Below are 21,123 nucleotides of genomic sequence, written 5' to 3'. Positions count from 1 at the left end.
AAAACAAATTGGTGATAACATTTTAAATAGTTCAGATAATTCCAGGAACAAGTGAGAAGTAAAAACTAAATGTACAGAATATTTAAAGACCAATAGCATTTCTTATATAAACTCATGAAATGTAGACAAAGTATTTTAAGAGAAAATTTGTGAATCTGGTTGTTTCGATTGAGAAAAGTACAGGAACTACTCTTAAAGAAATAATCTATATATTCAACCAAACACATTTAAAGAAAACAGGAGTGGAAGAGTAAATTATAAGAAAATGTCTTCATGACCTTAAAGGCCAGGAAGGATTTTTCTTACAAGACCCAAAGCATTTTCATAAATGAAAAATTGACAGTTATGATTACATTCATATTAAAATATTATGTACATTACAAAGCACTATTTTAAAAAACCACAAAAGATAAAACACAGTCACACAGGCTTAGAAAAGTTTTTGTTTGTTTTGTGTTCTTCCTATGTGTATGACCGAGTCAATAGAAGGAAATTCCAGAAATGTAAAGAACTCAGTATCAGTAATAAAAGACTTCTTACAGAAAAGAGGAAAAAGAAACAGACAATGCAAGAAACTAGGAGCTAAACATACAATACTTATGCAAAGAGAAGTGAGAGTGCTAGTTGCCCAGTCTTGTCTAACTCTTTGTGACCCTGTGAACTGTAGCCCACCAGGCTCTTCTTTCCATGGGATTTTTCTAGACAAAAATACTGGAGCAGGCAGCCATTCCCTTCTCCAGGGGATCTTCCGACCTAGGGACTGAACCCAGGTCTCCTTCATCAAATATGAAAACACTTTCAATCTCAATAAAAATCATGAAAATGCAAACTTTTATTTAAAAGAAAAAGAAAAAATTACATGGACAAAAAATAAGAAATCTGACAACAGTAAAGCAAGGATGTGGAACAAGAGGTGCTCTATTTTCTGCAGTTGGAGGGGTGATTTAGCACACATACCTTGCCACTATACCTAAGTTGACAATTTAGCAAGATTGTTGGCAGCTCAGGTGGTAAAAATATTTGCCTGCAATGCAAGATTAAAATTGTCAATTTTGATCAATTTTAATAAATTGATCAATTTTAATAAGTATGAACATTTCCGTGAACTTGACAATTTTTTCAGGAAATAAACCTAACTCAAATACCTCTGTGTTTTACTGGCCCTCTAAGATCTAGGTACTTAGCTCGAATGACCTAGTCTACATCTGAGGACAGCTCCAAACTCTTTCAAACACTCTGAATGTGTCCAAGTAACTCAAGTTCTCTGGTGCCCTCTGTCTCTGAGTTCCCTGCTCACTCCCTTTGCTTTGTTGACCCAGACATAAAATACCCCTCCTCAGTTTCAAGCCAAAATTAAAATCACTCTCACAGGATGTCTTAAAGGATTGAAGACTTTACTAAAAAATGGATGTTAAATATCTCCAAACAAAATAACAGACAGATGTCATTTGGCCACCAATCAGTGGGGAAATGTCCTTACTTGTTTTCCCATCAGAGCCCTCACTTCCCACCAGCTCTTGGGCTCATCTCTCTTACCTCTCTCTTCTCTGTACTGTGCTTTCTTCTCTCTTTTCACTGCACAGGACAGTGATAATTCCTCTGATTTCTCATACATATTACTAATGATTTTTAGCTCCTGCTTTGGATGTGAGTGTTGGACTGTGAAGAAAGCTGATCGCCGAAGAATTGATGTTTTTGAACTGTGGTGTTGGAGAAGACTCTTGAAAGTCCCTTATACTGCAAGGAGATCCAACCAGTCCATCCTAAAGGAGATCAGTCCTGGGTGTTCATTGGAAGGACTGATGTTGAAGCTGAAACTCCAACACTTTGCCACCTCATGCGAAGAATTGACTCACTGGAAAAGACTCTGATGCTGGGAGGGATTGGTGGCAGGAAGAGAAGGGGACGACAGAGAATGAGATGGCTGGATGGCATCACCGACTCGATGGACGTGAGTTTGAGTGAACTCCGGGAGTTGGTGATGGACAGGGAAGCCTGGCACGCTGTGATTCATGGGGTCGCAAAGAGTCGGACATGACTGAGCTACTGAACTGAACTGAACCCTGAAGCCTTCTGGGTCTTATATTCTATGCCAATGGCTCATCAAGGTATTTCCCCAATAGACTGTAGATTGTCTCTAAAATGAACTCAAGTGACAGATGCTAACATACTATGTTTTTCACTTCCTCAGTGATAATTGCCAAACTATCCTTAAGAAGTTGTAAAACAGTATGGACAATATTGTCTCAAATATGAAATATGCTTATTACACATACACACACATTCACACACACACATACACTCACACACATGCACACAAATATCACAAGGCATTTGCTGAGATATTGGCTGTTAATCACTGATATTCTGTTCTATTTTTAACATTATTTAAATAATTAGAATAATTACATTAAAATAGATAAAAGTATAGGAATAGTATTCCTTAAAGAAAACAAAATATTTACGTTTTCTCAAGTACAGTTTCCATGGCACATCTGAAACAAATAGTGATTAGTCCACCATACAGACTCCAGGCAAGGTTTCTCTGACTTAGCTTCCTGGGACTTAGGTGGAGGGAAGTACTGAACAGGGCCCTGTTCAGCCAGTCTAGTCCCTATCCTATTCCCCCACAAGCCTTAAGCACATTTCCCTGTTTTGTGTATCCCCAGTGCTGGTCTGCTGTGTTTTCTAGAAACTATACTTTTGCTGTAGTTGAATTTCTGTCCTTTGGGAAGTTGCCTTGTTTCCTGTTTATTCCCCAAGATGTCTTCCAGTGTTCTGCCCTGAAGTCAATAGCCTCCAGAAGCTAGTGTACATGACCAAATATGCATGCATTTAACAGGGAGTGAGCAACAGTGATTCTGGACTGACACCCTGAAACTGTGGCAAGGAATAAACACCAGGTCTCTTTCTATATGCTGTATATGTCCCTGTCTCTATATTAATCACCCTCCCTTTCAATTAGTGAAAGTCATATTTTCTCCTGGAAGCCTTCCTAGAACCCTGGGCGAGCATAGCTTCCCTGTAGTGTATTGTCATAGCAATCTTCACTTAACCTTTTGTAAAAACTGTTCCCATAAAGTTTAAGCTCCATGACAGCAGGATTATATTTCTCCTGTTAAATTCTCTATTTCTGGATGTTGTAATTGCTTAGTCAATAAGTGAAGAGATGGTGAATAAGTGAGAGGATGGGCAGATGGATGGATGGATGGCCAGAACTTCTGAAAATCTTTAATTCTATTCATCGTTCATGCAGCACAGAATCAGTTTAGCCAGTGTTCTCACCAAAATAAACTTAGTCTCTTAGTCTCCTGTGGGAAAGACCTAAAGGAAATGAAAAGTATCACAATAAAATCAAGGTGGTAATTTAATAGGAATTTAATACCCAATTTAAAAATATTTCAACCAAAGACTTTCCCTTCATTCTCTTACATCCTGGTTTGCTTTTGTCAGAAACCCAGGCTCAAGGAAAAACGTGAGTCTTTTCCCTATTGTTACTCCTAATGACTTCATTTTAGATTCTTTCATCTGGTGATAGGTATGCAAATTTCTATCTACTCTATACTGATGGCTGAACACCTGTGTGACTCTTCCCTGGACCATCACACATCCCTGTTCCCCACACGAACACTTCCTTGGACTGCTCCTCTTTGAATATGCCAAGGGTCACATTTTCTCATCAAACTGATGAATCTGGTTTTCCATGTTCCTATGGTCACTCAATTATTTAAGCCATTATCTAAAATATCTTCACCCTAATGTGGGAAGGCTATGCTTCCTACCTTGGAATCCATGGCACTTATGTTCATTCTTTGAAACAGCTCTTGATCAAAGGAATATTTCTTTGAATAAAATATCCCCTGTCTGTGCTCTTTTTTCTTCATCTCCCTTGCCCTTGGTCTTCTTACACCCAGGCTGCTCCCAAGGCTTTCCTTTGTAATATTTATTTCATGGCTAATTTGCCTTAGTCATTATTCTATGAGGCCCTTCTTTTTGAAGTCTCCCAAAGCTTCATATTGTCTTCAGTTCAGTTCAGTCGCTCAGTCGTGTCCGACTCTTTACGACCCCATGAATCACAGCACGCCAGGCCTCCCTGTCCATCACCAACTCCTGGAGTTCACTCAAACTCATATCCATCGAGTCGGTGATGCCATCCAGCCATCTCATTCTCTGTCGGCCCCTTCTCCTCCCGCCCCCAATCCTTCCCAGCATGAGTCTTTTCCAGTGAGTCTATAAATATAAAATTCTCCATGTCTAACTAGACACATTATAGTGGAGTTGTAGTATCCATCTACAATCTCTTTCCCTCCAATCCTTAATATTGACTCTTGACTACAGTCATTCTGTTGGCCCCACTCCTGCCTTCCTGAATTTGCTTCTTCTGCTATTTCCCTTTCAGAATAGCCCTCCACTCTGTTGTCCTCTCACCCAGATCCTGTTAACTTGGATCACATCAATTTCCATGGACTTCATGAAGCCTTCATTTGATTTAGTCCATACCAATTCTTGTTTCTATGAACTCCCCTTTTATTCTGTATTTGACATCAGGTCATTAATCGGAATGTTTCATGTGTGTTAGATCTACCTCACAAATTCGACTCTATGTTTCCTCGTGAAAATATATATATTAGACTTCCTATGTATCACCTATAGTACCCACAACAATGCCGCAGTGTAGCAAAACCTAGTAAGTATCATGTTGGCTGCAAAATAAGTATACCTTCCTTACCCTGGTTGAATTGTTGCAAGCAGATACTGTAAGAAGAGAAAAGAATTGTTAGGAAAGTGGTAGGGAAATAGTGCAGAGCAAATGAATGAGGCAGATCTGAAGACTAGACTTTTGAAAACTATTTCAAGCCTGCACCAGTGTCACCATGCCCAAGCCTGTCCACAGCAGCAAGCGAAGTGGCTCCCCACCTGCTGTGGTAAGGAAGCATGTGGAGCTCCAAGAGAGTGAGAGGTAGCGTCAGATAACTCTTTTTGCAAAAGCACTAAACACCTCTACATTTATTAATGCATCTTTGAGAGCCCCTAGCTGCTTTCTGGGCAGGCTTCCGTGGCAACCTGTGAAGGAATGTCAGGGTAGGGCTGTGAGCACTTTGACAGAAGAAGAGAAACACAGAGAGAAATGCTTTGCCAAATCTCCAACAGTGATACAACTGGGAATAGAAAGCAGGTCCCATGCCTCACCATCTGGTGTTCTACCAGCCAGACCACACTGTCTCTCTAAATTGCCAACCGGGATTAATAACTGTGCATGTGACATCATTCTGGTCTTCTGCTGTTGAGGATGAGACATCTATTCCATTGGGCATGGTGGAAAGTTTTGTCTATCCACACAAATTTATAATTAGCGATATGACTTCTGTCTACACAGCAGGACAAAGATAAAAACATTCATTTCAATGCTGTAAGAGAATTAAGAAACTCTTGGTGTAAGATAGGGAGATATTAAATTGCAAACTATTTAAAGGAATGTATTTTGAAGATTGGCTAACCTTTCAGATTATCTTGTGCACATGTGTGTTTCTGCAAAAGTCTCAGGACCTCAACAAAGCAAGATTCTGTGCACACAGGACTTGTGTAGCTTCATGTTTGTGCCAAACCACAATTATAGAAATAAGAATTCAGGGTTCTTTCCATCCATTCTTCTAGCCACACGGTATATGCAATACTTGGTCACATGCACAGTCACATACTTTGTTCATCATGATTCAGACATTCGCAACTCAGACAGACTGAGATGAGGATTTTCTATTCAATGCAAGGAAAATAAAAGTTCTGATGAGGTCAAACATATTTCTTTGCTTAGTTACTATAAAGCCAGGAATCTATCTGGTACTGTAAAATGGAAGCAACACTTGACTTATTAATTTTTCAATCTTTGCTTACATATCAGTCCTAAAGGAAATCAGTCCTGAATTTTCATTGAAAAGACTGATGCTGAAGCTGAAGCTCCAATACTTTGGCCACTGGATGTATAAAGAACTGACTCACTGGAAGAGACCCTGATGCTGGGAAAGATTGAAGGTGGGAGGAGAGGGGACGACAGAGGATGAGATGGTTGGATGGCATCACCGACCTGATGGACGAGTTTGAGTAAACTCCAGGAGTTGGTGATGGAGAGGGAAGCCTGGCATGTGCAGTCTTTTCTTAATCCCAAACTCCTAACGTATCCCTCTCTCCCCTCTGGGAACCATACGTTTGTTTTCTATGTTTGTGAATCTGTTTCTGTTTTGCAAATAAGTTCACCTGTATCTTTCTTTAACATCCACGTATAAGTGATAGCACGTGACATTTGTCTTTCTCATGTGACTTACTTCACTTGGTATGATCATCTCTAGTTTCATCCATGTGGTTGCGAATGGCAGCATTTCATTATGACTGAGGAGTATTCCATTGTGTGTGTATACCACACATTCCATGTCTATAGAAATAAAATGAACCTTAAAATCATGCCTGCTGATGAGCAGTAGAGAGACTGGGTCAGTTCCCTAAAATTATTTCTCACTGTAGTATAGTCTTTCCTTTACACCTTCATGCAGTGTCTGAATTATCAGCTAGGGTAAAGAGAGAGATTGCAGAAAACAAATTCTTCGCTTGACAGGAACCAAGGGTTGAAGTGATGTGGTGTGATTGAGAAGAGATATCATAACACAGAGATCAAGGAGGACATTACAGGAGGCACCAGGAAGTGGTAGAGAGCAGAAGAGAGAAGCCAGAGCAGGGTCGAGGGGACTTATCTCCGAGCCAACCTCCAGGAAGTAAGAGCATCACTGCCCCTCTGGCTCACCGCTGCCCTGATTTGTAACATGGTTCACCTTAAACCAGCTCTTCTCAGAGGAGAAGGTTAGGTTTTTAAACTTTTTTCAACAGTGAATTTGAATTAGACATAAAACACAAAACTCTGAGAACTATTTCAGCCCCTGAATTAATTCACTGAAGTATAAAATGGGGTGGCAGTGATCCAAATCGAAAAGATATCTGAAAAGAAATACATATTTTATATACACATATAATCTCATTTAGGAATATAAAGCTGTTCAAGAGAAGCTATGGTAAGATGGGGTAGGGGAGAAGAAAAGGGCAAGTGTACTTGGTAAATAAAAATAATCATAAAATCTGTAGATCTTAGAAGTTAGTATAAAGAATGATTGGGAGAAAAGCAAATTATAAAGTAAATGGATGAACACAGGAAGAGAATGTTTGTAAAATCTTAGTAAACACACTGAACAGGAAGAGAAAGACACATTTGAGATAGAAGAGAATAGTGTTCCAGGGAACAGAGCCTATCCATATATTTAGGCTATTGGAAAAAGCCTAGCCATGTCAAGATCCTTAACTTAGAAGCAGAGAAAGATCTCACCTGGCTTTTAAACAGGCTGCCCATTTTAATATTCTTTAAGAGCTTTAATGGAATATAGCTGCTTTACAATGTTGTGTTAGTTTCAGGCTATACAGTAGGTCCTTATTAGTTTTCTATTTTGTATTTAATCAAGACTAGATATAAAATGGGCTTCCCCAGTGGCTCAGTGGTAAAGAATCTGCCAGCCAGTGCAGGAACTGCAGGAGATGACGGCTCAATCCTCGGGTCAGGAAGATCTGCTGGAGAAGGAAATGGAAACCCACGCAAGGATTCTTGCCTGGAAAATTCCATGGACAGAGGAGCCTGGTGGGTTACAGCCCATAGGGGCACAAAGAGTTGGACCTGACTGAGCGACTGAGCACGCATGCGCGCAGAGATAAGGTAAAATGCTGAGGGAAATTTGGGGGAAGGGCAGCAAACACAGTCCTCGTCATGGCCCTGCCCCCAGGCCGCCCCTCTGGGCTCACCCACAGAGCCTGCGCAGCTTCACTGGAATGAAGCACAGAAAGGACAGGCGTCCCAGCTTCTTGCCTCTCCTCGCCTCTCTCCCCCGCCTACCTTTTTAATTTTCAGCCAGATTGACTGATTCACGGGCTGCCTGCCTCTGGAGAGCTCACCGTCACTCTCTCACCTCCCTCAGGCCTTTCTCCTCAATAATGGCTTTCTTTCTCCTTCCCTTGATCACATGTCATAACTTTATTTCCAAAACTAGACTATAAAGCATAGACTATATTTCTAAATAGTCACAATAATGCAAGAGATGGTGTTTGCTATGTTCTGCAGAACATCCAATGGGATATACTTTTCATATGGTGAATTTTTATTTTATTATTTTATTCTGATGAATCACTTTTTCATGTCATGTGTTGTATTTCACAAACTAAGATTGTAATAAGAAGTTGAGTGCAGAGTCCCTTTGACACTATGTAGACTTTCCAGACTTGACTAAATCAGTGATAAATAGTGATAGCTGAGAGGTGAGATTTCATAAATGTCTGTTGTTTCATTAATAAGAAGGAGAGCTATCATTGAGCCCTTGTAATATGCCAGATTTGGGATGAGATACTTGAGTTCTTTAAGAATCATCATCAGAATCATTACTGTAATAATACTTTCCTTTCCTTTTTTCCTTCTTTCTTTCTTCCTTCCCCCTTCCTTCCTTTCTCCCTCTTTCCTTCCTTCCTTTCTCTTTTCCATTTTTCCGAGAAGAGGAAGCTTAGTAAAAAGTCACCATTTCTCTCTGTGTTGCTTTATGTAAATCAAGGTCAAACTCATGCAGATTTTGGGCTTGTACAAGGTGGCTAGTAACTTGATCTATATGATACTTTTAAATAAAATTATTCAAGTACTAAATATCTGTTAAACCTATAAATTTAAACATCTACATCAGATCACAGAGTTTAGACTTCTTTCCAGTCAAACTAAAACCTTTCAAGGCAATAGATAACTCAGAATAATTTACTAAGCTGGATCCCCAGCTCAGTTGTCAGTGACTTCAGAATATTATTCAGAAATGTTTGGTGAACAGTTCACAACCACAGATTCTGCTCTGCTTGCAAGCTCTGCTTCCTTTCAGATATCTACTCTTACTGTGGAGTGTGGGTCCCACATATGCGATCTCCATGACCCTGAGAAAAGTCACTAAGTAAAATCTGAACTCCTCATTTGTGCTTCAAGTTTGGCTAAGTATTTTCATAGCATGATAGTCACAGGCCATTTGTATTTATAGCTCTTGGGTCGGGCATGAGCTCAGTGTTTTCACATCTTTATTATGGCTAGTTGATAATTCTTGGCATGCTAAACATTTTCATTTCATTATTCAAATTCTCTTGGAGATTAGCTAATATTATTTTTTATTTTTAACAACAAACAACATGTAATGATCCGCTATCTAGTTTCAAGAGGCAAACTCTTCAATTGCTTTCATATTTTAATTTTTTTCTCATTTCCTGAGATTAATTTAGTATTCATCAGTACATTCTTCTAGTTTTAAAGATTTAGTTGTAACATTTAATTCTGATAATCCAGTGCAGATTATACCTATCTGTCTTTCTGATGAAAGGTAAAAACACAATTTATTTTCCCCCAAGTGCGAGAAATGCTGAAGAGGCTGAAGTTGAGCAGTTCTATGAAGACCTACAAGACCTTCAAGAACTAACACCCCTGGAAAGATGTCCTTTTCATTATAGGGGACTGGAATGCAAAAGTAGGAAGTCAAGAGATACTTGGAGTAACAGGCAAATTTGGCCTCAAAGTACAAAACAAAGCAGGTCAAAGGCTAACAGAGTTTTGTCAAAAGAACACACTGGTCATAGCAAACACCCTCTTCCGACAACAAAAGAGAAGACTCTAAACATGGACATCAGATGGTCAACACCGAAATCAGATTGATTATATTCTTTGCAGCCAAAGATGGAGACGCTCTATACAGTCAGCAAAAACAAGACCGGGAGCTGACTGTGGCTCAGATCATGAATTCTTTAATGCCAAATTCAGACTTAAAGAGTAGGGAAAACCACTCAGAGAAGGCAATGGCACCCCACTCCAGTACTCTTGCCTGGAAAATCCCATGGACGGATAGCCTGGAAGGCTGCAGTCCATGGGGTCGCTGAGGGTCGGACACGACTGAGTGACTTTACTTTCACTTTTCACTTTCATGCATTGGAGAAGCAAATGCAACCCACTCCAATGTTCTTGCCTGGAGAATCCCAGGGACAGGGAAGCCTGGTGGGCTGCCCTCTATGGGGTCACACAGAGTCAGACACGACTGAAGTGACTTAGCAGTAGCAGCAGGGAAAACCACTAGACCATTCAGGTATGACCTAAATCAAATCCCTTATGATTATACAGTGGAAGTGACAAATAGGTTAAAGGGGTTAGATATGATAGAGTTACCCGAAGAACCATGAACAGAGGTTCCTGACATTGCAAAAGAGGCAGTGATCAACACCACCCCCAAGAAAAAGAAATGCAAAAAGGCAAAAATGATTATCTAAGGAGGCCTTACAAATAGCTGAGAAAAGAATAGAAGCTAAAGGCAAAGGAGGAAATGTAAGATATACCCATTTGAATGCAGAGTTCCAAAGAATAGCAAGGAGAGATAAGAAAGCCCTTCTCAGTGATCAGTGCAAAGAAATAGAGGAAAACAATAGAATGGGAAAGACTAGAGAATGCCTCTAGAAAATTCGAGATAGCAAGGGAATATTTCATGCAAAGATGGGCTCGATAAAGGACAGAAATAGTATGGACCTAACAGAAACATTAAGGAGACATTAAGAAGAGGTGGTGAGAATACACAGAAGAACTATACAAAAAAGATCTTCTTGACCCAGATAACCAAGATGGTGTTATCACCCACCTACAGCTAGACATCCTGGAATGTGAAGTCAAGTGGGCCTTAGGAAGCATCACTATGAACAAGGAGAGATGGAATTCCAGTTGAGCTATTTCGAATCCTAAAAGATGATTCTGTGAAAGTGCTGTATTCAATATGTCAGCAAGTTTGGAAAGCTCAGCAGTGGCCACAGGACTGCTTTCATTCACAGTTTTCATTTCAATCCCAAAGAAAGGCAGTGCCAAAGAATGCTCAAACCACCACACAATTGCACTTATCTCAGTTCAGTTCAGTCGCTCAGTCGTGTCCGACTCTGCGACGCCATGAATCACAGCATGCCAGGCCTCCCTGTCCATCACCAACTCCCAGAGTTCACTCAAACTCACCTCCATCGAGTCGGTGATACCATCCAGCCATCTCATTCTCTGTTGTCCCCTTCTCCTCCTGCCTCCAATCCCTCTCAGCATCAGAGTCTTTTCCAGTGAGTCAACTCTTTGCATGAGGTGGCCAAAGTATTGGAATTTCAGCTTTAGCATCAGTCCTTCCTATGAACACCCAAGACTGACCTCCTTTAGAATGGACTGGCTGGATCTCCTTGCAGTCCAAGGGACTCTCAAGAGTCTTCTCCAGCACCACAGTTCAAAAGCATCAATTCTTTGGCGATCTGCTTTCTTCACAGTCCAACTCTCACATCCATACATGACCACTGGAAAAACCACACTCATCTCACATGCTAGCAAAGTAATGCTCAAAATTCTCCAAGCCAGGCTTAACAGTACATGAACCATGAAATTCAAGATGTTCAAGCTGGTTTTAGAAAAGGCAAAGGAACCAGAGATCAAACTTCCAACATCTGCTGGATCATTGAAAAGGCAAGAGAGTTCCAGAAAAACATCTACTTCTGCTTTATTGATGACACCAAAGCCTTTGACTGTGTGGATCACAACAAACTGTGGAAAATTCTGAAAGAGATGGGAATACCAGACAACTTTACCTGCCTCCTGAGAAATCTCTATGCAGGTCAAGAAGCGAGAGTTAGAACCAGACATGGAACAGCAGACTGGTTTCAAATTGGGAAAGAAATAGGTCAAGGCTGTATACTGTTACCCAGCTTATTTAACTTATATGCGGAGTACATCATGTGAAATTCTGGGCTGGATAAAGCACAAGGTGTAATCAAGATTGCCAGGAGAAATATCAATAACCTCAGACATGCAGATGACACCACCCTTATGGCAGAAAGTGAAGAAATAAATAGGCTCTTGATGACAGTGAAAGAGGAGAGTGAAAATGTTAGCTTACAACTCAACTTTCAGAAAAGTAAGATCATGGCTTCTGGTCCATCACTTCATGGCAAGTAGATGAGGAGACAATGGAAACAATGAGAGACTTTATTTTGGGGGCTCCAAAATCACTGCAGATGTAGACTGCCACCATGAAACTAAAGAGCTTCTGGGAGAAAAGCTATGACCAACCTAGACAGCATATTAAAAAGCAGAGACATTACTTTGCCAACAAAGGTCTGTCTAGTCAAGGCTATGGTTTTTCCAGTAGTCATGTATGGATGTGAGAATTGGACTGTAAAGAAAGCTGAGCGCCAAAGAATTGATGCTTTTGAACTATGGTGTTGGAGAAGACTCTTGCGAGTCCCTTGGACTGCAGGGATATCCAACCAGTCAATCCCAAATAAAATCAGCCATGAATATTCATTGGAAGGGCTGATGCTGAAGCTGGGACTCCAATACTTTGGCCCCTGATGCAAGAATTGACTCATTGGAAAAATCCTGATGCTGGGAAAGATTGAAGGCAGGAGGAGAGGGGACGACAGAGGATGAGATGTTTGGATGGCATCACCGACTCGATGGACCGGAGTTTGAGTAAACTTAAACTTGGTGATGGACAGGGAAGCCTGGCATGCTGCAGTTATGGGATTGCGAAGAGTCGGACATGACTGAGCGACAAACTGAACCGAATAGTTTGCAGTATTTTCTAACTCTTGAATTCTAGAATCTGTTTTGAGGTTATCTGTTCTGTTCTCTTGATTCTTGTGCTAATATCACACTGTTTTTAAATTACTGGCTCATAATAAAATGTGTATTGTTTCAGTATTCAATTCATTTTCATTATTTTGGACAGTTCCTCATTGTTTATTTTTTCAAATGTATTTTTGAATAAATTTTTGAAGTTATGAAACAAATTCCACATGGATTTTATTTGGGGATTACATTTCGGAGATACAAATGAATTTGGGAAGACTTTCATGGTTACGTTATTAATGTTCCCAAAGGGTTCATCTAAACTTTGTGTCTAAGAAATGTGAAGCCTGTTTCCTTTTTGATATTATTTTGAGAAAAGTGACTGTGAATGATTCTCAAATTTTGCTATAGTGCTTGTCAGGTTTATGGATGAGCACGATCTTTAGTTCTTTTGTATTTCACAGCCTGCTTGCTCATGATGGAACTTGCTTTTGAAATGAACAGGAATTCAAAGGTGAACCCAAGGCAAGAGTTTCAGGTATAGGCTTGGTCAAGAAGAGAGCTGACTCACCTCAACATGAAGTGACTCCCTTAGGTCTGGTCAAAGGTCTGTCTGCCCACGAGGTCACTAAGCATGCCCATTCTTTCCCTTTTTTAAAAATTTTACTAGAGTATAGTTGATATACAATGTTGTATTAGTTTCAAGGGTACAGCAAAGTGAATCAGTTAAACATATGCACATACTGATGCTTTTTACAATTCTTTTCCCATAAAGGTCATTACAGAAATTAGGTAGAGTTCCCTGTGCTATACAACAAGTCCTTATTAGTTAAGTTGTATATATAGTAGTGTGTACATGTCAACCTCAATCTCCCAAATTATTCCTTCTTTTCCCTCTTTAACCTTTTAGGAAAATAAACAAGAAAGAACAGATATGGAGGTGATGCCTGCTCTTTCTTGTCCCATTTCCTGCTCTCTTGTGGCTGAGGAACATCCTCCATCTCCTGTATCCCAACCAGCACATTGGCTCAGTATACATCTGCACTAAATTCAGGTGCCAAAGGAAGCTTAGCTTTGGGGCTTCATGGTTGGCTTGTCCTCATTAAGGAAAGACCACACCAGAAAGAGGGACTCAAAAATAAACTTACAGTCTAGTTTGAAATTCTTGGGCTCCAAAATCACTGCACATGGTAACTGCAGCCATGAAATTAAAAGACACTTGCTCCTTGGAATAAAAGCTATGACAAACCTAAACAGTGTGTTAAGAAGCAGAGACATTATTTTTCTGACAAACATCTGTATAGTCAAAGCTACGGTTTTTCCAATAGTCATGTACAGATGTTAGAGTTGGACCGTAAAGAAGGCTGAGCACCGAAGAATTGATGCCTTCAAACAGTGGTGCTGGAGAAGACTCTTGAGAGTCCCTTGGACAGCAAGGAGATCAAACCAGTCAATCCTAAAGGAAATCAACCCTGAATATTCAATGGAAGGACTGATGCTAAAGCCGAAGCTCCAATATTTTGGCCAACTGATATGAAGAGCTGACTCATTGGAAAAGACCCTGATGCTGAGAAAGATTGGTGGCAGGAGAAGGGGGTGATAGAGGATGAGATGGTTGGATGGCATCACCAACTCAATGAACATGAGTTTCAGTGAACCCCAGGAGATAGTGAAGGACAGGAAGCCTGGTGTGCTGTAGTCTATGGGGTTGCAAGAGTTGGACATGACTGAGTGACTGGACGACAAGTTTGGAGGGAAATGGCATGCCTTTCATAACTTTTTTAGAATTTAGAAGAGACTTCATTGCCTCTTCATTGCCTTCTTTGTCAAAACCCTCTGATCCACCTTATCTCTTTTGTTAGATTAAATTGTTTTTTAAAGAAAAACACTTGCAACACTTCCCACCAGTCACCTTGTGCTCCCTGTGAGCACTGAACACTTTCTCCTTTCTGATGAAAATAATTTCATTTCAAGGAGACAGCTGGAAAGATACAAGCTCAATCCTCAACAGATTGCAGGCCTTGTGGTTGAAGAGGTTGAGAGGTCTGTGGCTTCCATTTCTTTCCTCCCACAGCTCCATCAGTTGTTGGTAATATATGTGATGTCACCAGTCTCTGGTGTCATCCCATGAGGCTATGGGAAATAAAGAGCTTTTAAAGGGCAAGTTTGGGTTTCAGAGGCCCAGCAGATCCTTGCGTGGGGGCAGTTTTATATGGTTCTTTCCTACTATGCCTGGTTCTTGTACTCTCTGATATCTCTTCCATGTTTTTGTTAATCCCAAGTTGTCCTTGAAAACTGTTTGGAAATTTGCAATGAAGCAATATTATACACATGGATCCCTTTCCTTCAATGGTTGCATTTATTTCTTTTTTATTATTTTCAAAATTATTTTTGTGGGGCCATTTTTAGAATCTTTTATTGGATATATTACAATATCACTTCTGTTTTATGTTTTGGTTTTGTAACTGGAAGCATGTAGGATCTTAGCTTCACCATCAGGGGTCAAACACATCCCCCTTGCACTGGAACGTGAAATCTTAACCACTGGACCAACAGGGAAGTCCCCAGTGGTGGCATTTAAAATATCCATTGACATATGATTCATATACCTATTTTAAATGTTTGTATATGTCGTGTTTATAATATAAAATCAGCACTGTATTTTCATACAGCTACAAATATCCTGTATCTTTCAAACTGAAAATGAGTTAATAAAATCTGGGATTGGGTTTTGACAAGAAATATCAAGGGAGAGAAGAGACAGTGAGATGTGGAATTGATATACTCCTTAATCTGAGCTGGTATTAATTTCCTTAGGGTGACTCTCAAACTTGAGAGGCCAAGTCAAGTTATCTAAGTGTCAGGGCTGCCCGGCCCAGACCAACCCAGGAGTATGTGCTTTGTCAATAGGGATCGTGCAGCCTGGCAGCCAGCCAAGGATGGCTTTTCTGAGCAGTCTTCAATTACACATTGACTGTTGTCTAACCAATCTGCTTACTATTCTGAAAGTATTGCCCTAGTCTCTTTGGAAGCCTCCTGTTCTCTTGCATTTTCACAGCCTTCTCCAGCCACTGCTTGTTTTAGATCTATTTTTCATGACAGGATGATAGCTTTTTTTCCTTGCTGTGGCTTCAGAAAGGCTGAAAAATGTTTCATAAGATTTTCTTTTTTTTCCCTCATTTTAATTTTTTTTTTTTGTTTGCCCTTTGGGAAACCCCTGTAGACACCTTTCAACATGCAGCATGAGATTAGATTTTTCTTTCTTTTTTTGTTAGAAATTACACTGCATGTCAGTTATGTATTAGAGCAATCTGTCATCTTCACATTAGAAGCTGTGGATGCGTCTCCAGCAGCTGGTTCTCTAGGACTTATATTTCAGAAAGTGTGGCAAGGGATGTTAGGAGAGCAGTGTCAGCAGGCCGTTATCCTTAATATGATGTTCTAAATTATAAATATTACCAGACGTCGCCGTGCAGCATGAGGAGAGGATTCTGTGGTTACAACAGGAGAACCTTCACATAATGACCAGGCAGAAGCAAATGGAAAGAATAAAAATATATTGCTTCTATTCGTTTTAAAAGCTGACTTGGATAGCAGCAGCAACTTGGTCTTATATAGCTGTAGTTTAGGGCTCTGTTTAATATTTTCTCCTTCCATTTGCCCCTCAAGGTGGGTCGGTGTTCAGCTTGCGCAGTTACCAGGATGGAAGTTGGTAATTCTTGCTAGACCTTCGCTAAAGGTGGGAGCCAGTGGTAGCTTTACAATAGTATCTATTATTAACGCACATCCATTTTGCAAGAAGGATCCATGCCAGGAAGCACTCCAAAAGACCCAGTCACATTTTATCTTAAGGAGGCTGGTGGTTAAGACATCAAAATAAAATAACTCACACAGCCAAAGGGAAAACGGTGAAAAAAGCAGGCACTTGAGCAGTGCCACCCAACTTCAGCATTGCTAACACAAGGGTTTCTCGCTCTTAGATGCTGGGTGCCATTCAGGAAACTTATTTCTGCAGCAGTCTGGATTGCGGAATAAGTGACTATGGAGTTATGAAGACGTCAGTTTGTAAAACTAGCCTTGTTCCTTCATTCTTCCGTGTTTCTTACACACGGATATTTACAGATGCGAATAGTAGAGGTCCTTCTTTAGATACAGACACACGTTGCCATCATCTCAGGGGGATCTGTTAGCACAGCTGCCATTTACACTGTGTTAAATATTCAAAACACTTCAGAGGATCACAAGTGAAGGTTACAGTTATCTTGCTCAGGTGGCCATATTCTTTTTTAATCCAGGAACATTATTTAAAATAAACATATGTGTTGAAATCCTGTCATTACATAGTTGATTGTCAGTTAATAGATAATTGCATAAAAAGGATTTTCTAAAACATACCCTTCTCTCTATATATATACATATTATAATATATTATATGTATATATATAAACAGATGCATATATATATATATATATATAACCGAATTACTGTACTATGCACTTGAAACGAAAACAGCATTGTGAATCAACCATACTTCAATTAAAAAGAAAAAACTTTGTGGTAATGGCATGTGTCAATGGGAAGTCTTTAAAATCTGATGTTTGTTACAAGCATTGGGGTAAACGTGAAAATGGAATCCAACCCACATATGCCCAGGCAATGCAAGATTCTTCTGTCCATAAAGTATATTTCTCTTACTATTAATTCACAATCTTAATATCGTCTCTTCCTTATTTTTTGATGTGACTTTTCTATGCTTTGAAATATTTGAACCTATCTTTCCCTCACACTATAGAGAAGCAAGCATACAAATTTTGGGGCTGTGATCAAAACTGTTTGAAAAACTGCATCTTGTTTATACCATTCATTTGTTACCTTTCAGTAGCAAAATTGCAGAATTATGAACTTTTTTATTTCCTATATGCCTATGTAGTTTTAGAAGACAATTGTGAATTTCAAATATCTTTCAAATTTCAAATGGTAAAATTTGAAAATGAACTACATACCATTTGCCATTTATACAATATCTTGATTCTAACTTGAGCTCTTCGGCGTTGATGTTCACAGAACTAGTTATGTTTTTCCAGATATCTATTTTCAGAGCTATCAATGCATTGATAACACCATTTTCTACATCACGGAAGCAGTCAATCATTTCTTGGTATCCATCCATCTCATCAACCTTAATTGGTATTTACTTATTCTTGCCATACTGGGAATATGGAATCATGCTAACTGTATGGAATGGTTTAGCTTTAATTAAACAGTTTGATTCACTAATATTGTATACATGTATACACGCACATCAACCTAATGGAATCTGTATACGGTATAGGCCTAACCTATTAGTCCAACAGTCTCTGGGGTGCAGGAGCATCTTTGTTCATCAGTGAACATGAAACAGTGGTATTTGGTGAGCACAGACACTTTTCCACCAGTTTTACAATATTTTGGCATTTATGCCATGAAGTCAGAAGGGTACAGGGATCATTTAGCTGTTTATTTTCAGAGGTCATGTTTCATGTGTGTACTTTACTAAATTTTTAGAATTCAGTAACTACAACCTCTTAAACCTCCAAAGGATTAAAATAGATTTTTTTTCTTATCTTAAAGCAGAATATAATTTTGATGTGTTCATAAGATTTTGTAATTTAGGATATTAAGAATATTCATCAGTCCACCCTGGATATCTCACAGAAGGTATGCTGCTTCTTCACGGAACTGTCAGCGACTATTTTTATTTATTCTTTCAATGACTCCATCTGTTGGCATGAAAGACATTCCTATTAAATCTATACAGTTGTTTCCAGAATTTAAGAGGCAGAATACAGTGACCTATAGAAGAATAAAGGAAATATTAAAGAAAAATTGCCTCATTGAAAATACTTCTTGGGCTTCCCTGGTGGCTCAGTGGTAAAGAATCTGCCTGCCAGTGCAGGGGGCACAGGTCCGGGAAGATCCCACATGTCATGGGACAACTAAGCCCATGTGCCACAGCTGCTGAAGCCCGTGCTCTGCAACAGGAGAAACCACTGCAATGAGAAGGCCATGCACCACAACTAGAGCTTAGCCCTAGCGCACCACAAGTGGAGAAAGCCTGCGCAAAGCGGAAAAGATCCAGGGCAGCCATATGTAAACAAACAAATTAAATAAATAAATCTTTAAAGAAAAAAAGAAAACACTCAGTCCCCATCCTTGTTTATATATAACCAAGAACCCGAGGCATGTTTAGATAAGTATATTTAGCTGTTAAACAGATGGATGTCTTTGAAACTCATTAGCAGTTGTCATGTGGTTAATAATTTATATTCCTGACCCTGTAGCCCAGCCCAGGCTTTAAATCTTCACCTTTGTGTTTAACCTTTTATATCAAGTTAAATGTAGTGATGAATAAGAAATAAGGAAAAAAATCTAATAATTTGGAGTTGGGGAAGAGAGGAAGAATAGGGGCACCCCAAGAGAGAATAACTGAAAATCATAAAAGACAGTGTGGGGACTCCACTGGCAGTCCAGTAGTTAAGTCTTCACCTTCCAATGCAGGGGTGTGGTTTCAGTGCCTGGCGGGGGAACTAAGATCCCGCGTATCTCATACCCAGAGCAAAAGCAACAGAAGCAGTATTGTAATGAATTCAATAAAGACTTAAAAAATGGCCCAAGTTAAAAAATATCTTTTTTAAAAAAAGAAAGAAAACAAATTGTGAGCAGATGACTCAGTTCTGATATTCATCTCCTTTTGCTTTTTTTATTAATGGTCAATAACCTGAAGTATACTTTAGCTAAAAATTTATGCAGAACACATCTCCCTCGGGCCTAGGATTACTTTTGATTTACCTTTGCAAGCAGAAAGAAATTCCACTTTTGCTAGTTCATAGGTGTGCTGCATTTTTGTTCTCTTCAAATAAACCAAGAAGCACAGATAAAGAAATGTACCAAAAAAAAAAGCCTCCATTTATAGAATGAAAATATTTTTTTCCATTTTGGATTTTAAAACTTGTTTCATGATTCTGCCATTAAATCAAGATAATAAAAAACAGCTATGATTAGTACATGAACTAAATGGAGTGGATTAACCTTCGCTTTAAGGTTAAACTCATGCATGGAAAATAGTACTTGAAACAACAAAACAGAAAACAATGCATTTTTGTGCTAAGGGACTGCTTGAGAAATCTCAGAAATTGGTTCAACCTCAGGAAAAAAAGTGGTAGGTGGTATTCCACTCTATGAAACAATACAATTCAGTAAATAGCATTTCTACCACCTCTAAACACCCGCTATGCAGGCCACTGTCTGTCTGCTCTGAACTCTTCGAAACAGAAGGGCTTTTTCTTTACTGATGTTTGTTTTACTGTTCCTGAGTTTCAGTGAAGTGATGGATTTTCTATCCATCAACCTATTACTAATCTTTCCCCAGTAATGCAGATGTTATCAAAGGAACAGATGACCAGGGATAAATTCAGGAGGGGCTGCAGAAACTCCCGCCGGTCTGCTCATGCCTTCTGGGAGGAGGAGAGGCAACACGCGTCTGCCAGCCTTCCCACCCCACACTACCCGACCACACAGCGAGGGAAGCTCTGGTCTCAGGCCTTCTGGAACCCTGGGTGTCTTCCTTCCTTGTCATCTGGTGTCGTGGAGCCTTGCCAGACCAGCTTTAAGTTGGTACACACACAGGAATGGCGGCTCACTTCTGTGTTTGCCTCCCCACCTATTTTTTTTTTCCCCTTGGAACTAGTGCTTTGTCTCTGATTCTCCTTCAGGCCTCACCCCTGGCCTTCATCTTTCTTGACTGACGCCTTTGTCTTCCTCTGTCTCCTTCTGTCCCTTCGTTCTCCTCCAGCTTGGGGACTCACTTTGGGTGGGGTGTGGAGAAGAAGCACAGAACCAAGACTCCATCTGCTGTCCCTCATGGACACCAGAGAAGGCGGTAGGCAAAGAAGGTGACCCCCCAGTCCCCCAAAACTGAGGAAGAGTGAGACTTCTAGGGCCTGAGCTCTGACCTCCCCTCGTTTCCTCTGTCCCCAGATCAGGGTCACTTCTTGGTGGGGTGGCAGGTTCTAGCCTGACTCACACTGAGAGTTTAAGGACTACAAACAAAAATGTTTTGTGTCTTAAAAAAAAAAGCCCAAGATCACACACTAGAAAGAGGAAACGAGGACTGCTGATTACAAAGTTGAGCTTGTTGCAGATTGGCTTGGCAGGGAGAATATGTGTGAATGGCCTCTTGAAGGTCAAGTTCTTTCTGTCCCTGGGGAAGTGGTATGTTCAGAGCCAGAAGAAGGGATAAATAAACCAGAAGAATCAGCACCGGGCACGAAAATGTCACTGAGGCCACTGACACACCACTGAAAATGCTGGGAACTGTAGCAAATGGCCTTTTCTGGAACTCCTCCCAGAGGGACCTGCAGATGACGAAGAAACGCCGGTGATAGGGAGCATGCTAACCCTTGTAGCCT

Source organism: Moschus berezovskii, chromosome 19, assembly GCF_049115385.1.
Source record: "Moschus berezovskii isolate FMDL1 chromosome 19, NW_MosBer_1.0, whole genome shotgun sequence".
Taxonomy (NCBI): Eukaryota; Metazoa; Chordata; class Mammalia; order Artiodactyla; family Moschidae; genus Moschus; species Moschus berezovskii.
The sequence above is the reverse complement of the archived record's forward strand: the minus strand, read 5'-3'. Positions refer to the sequence as shown.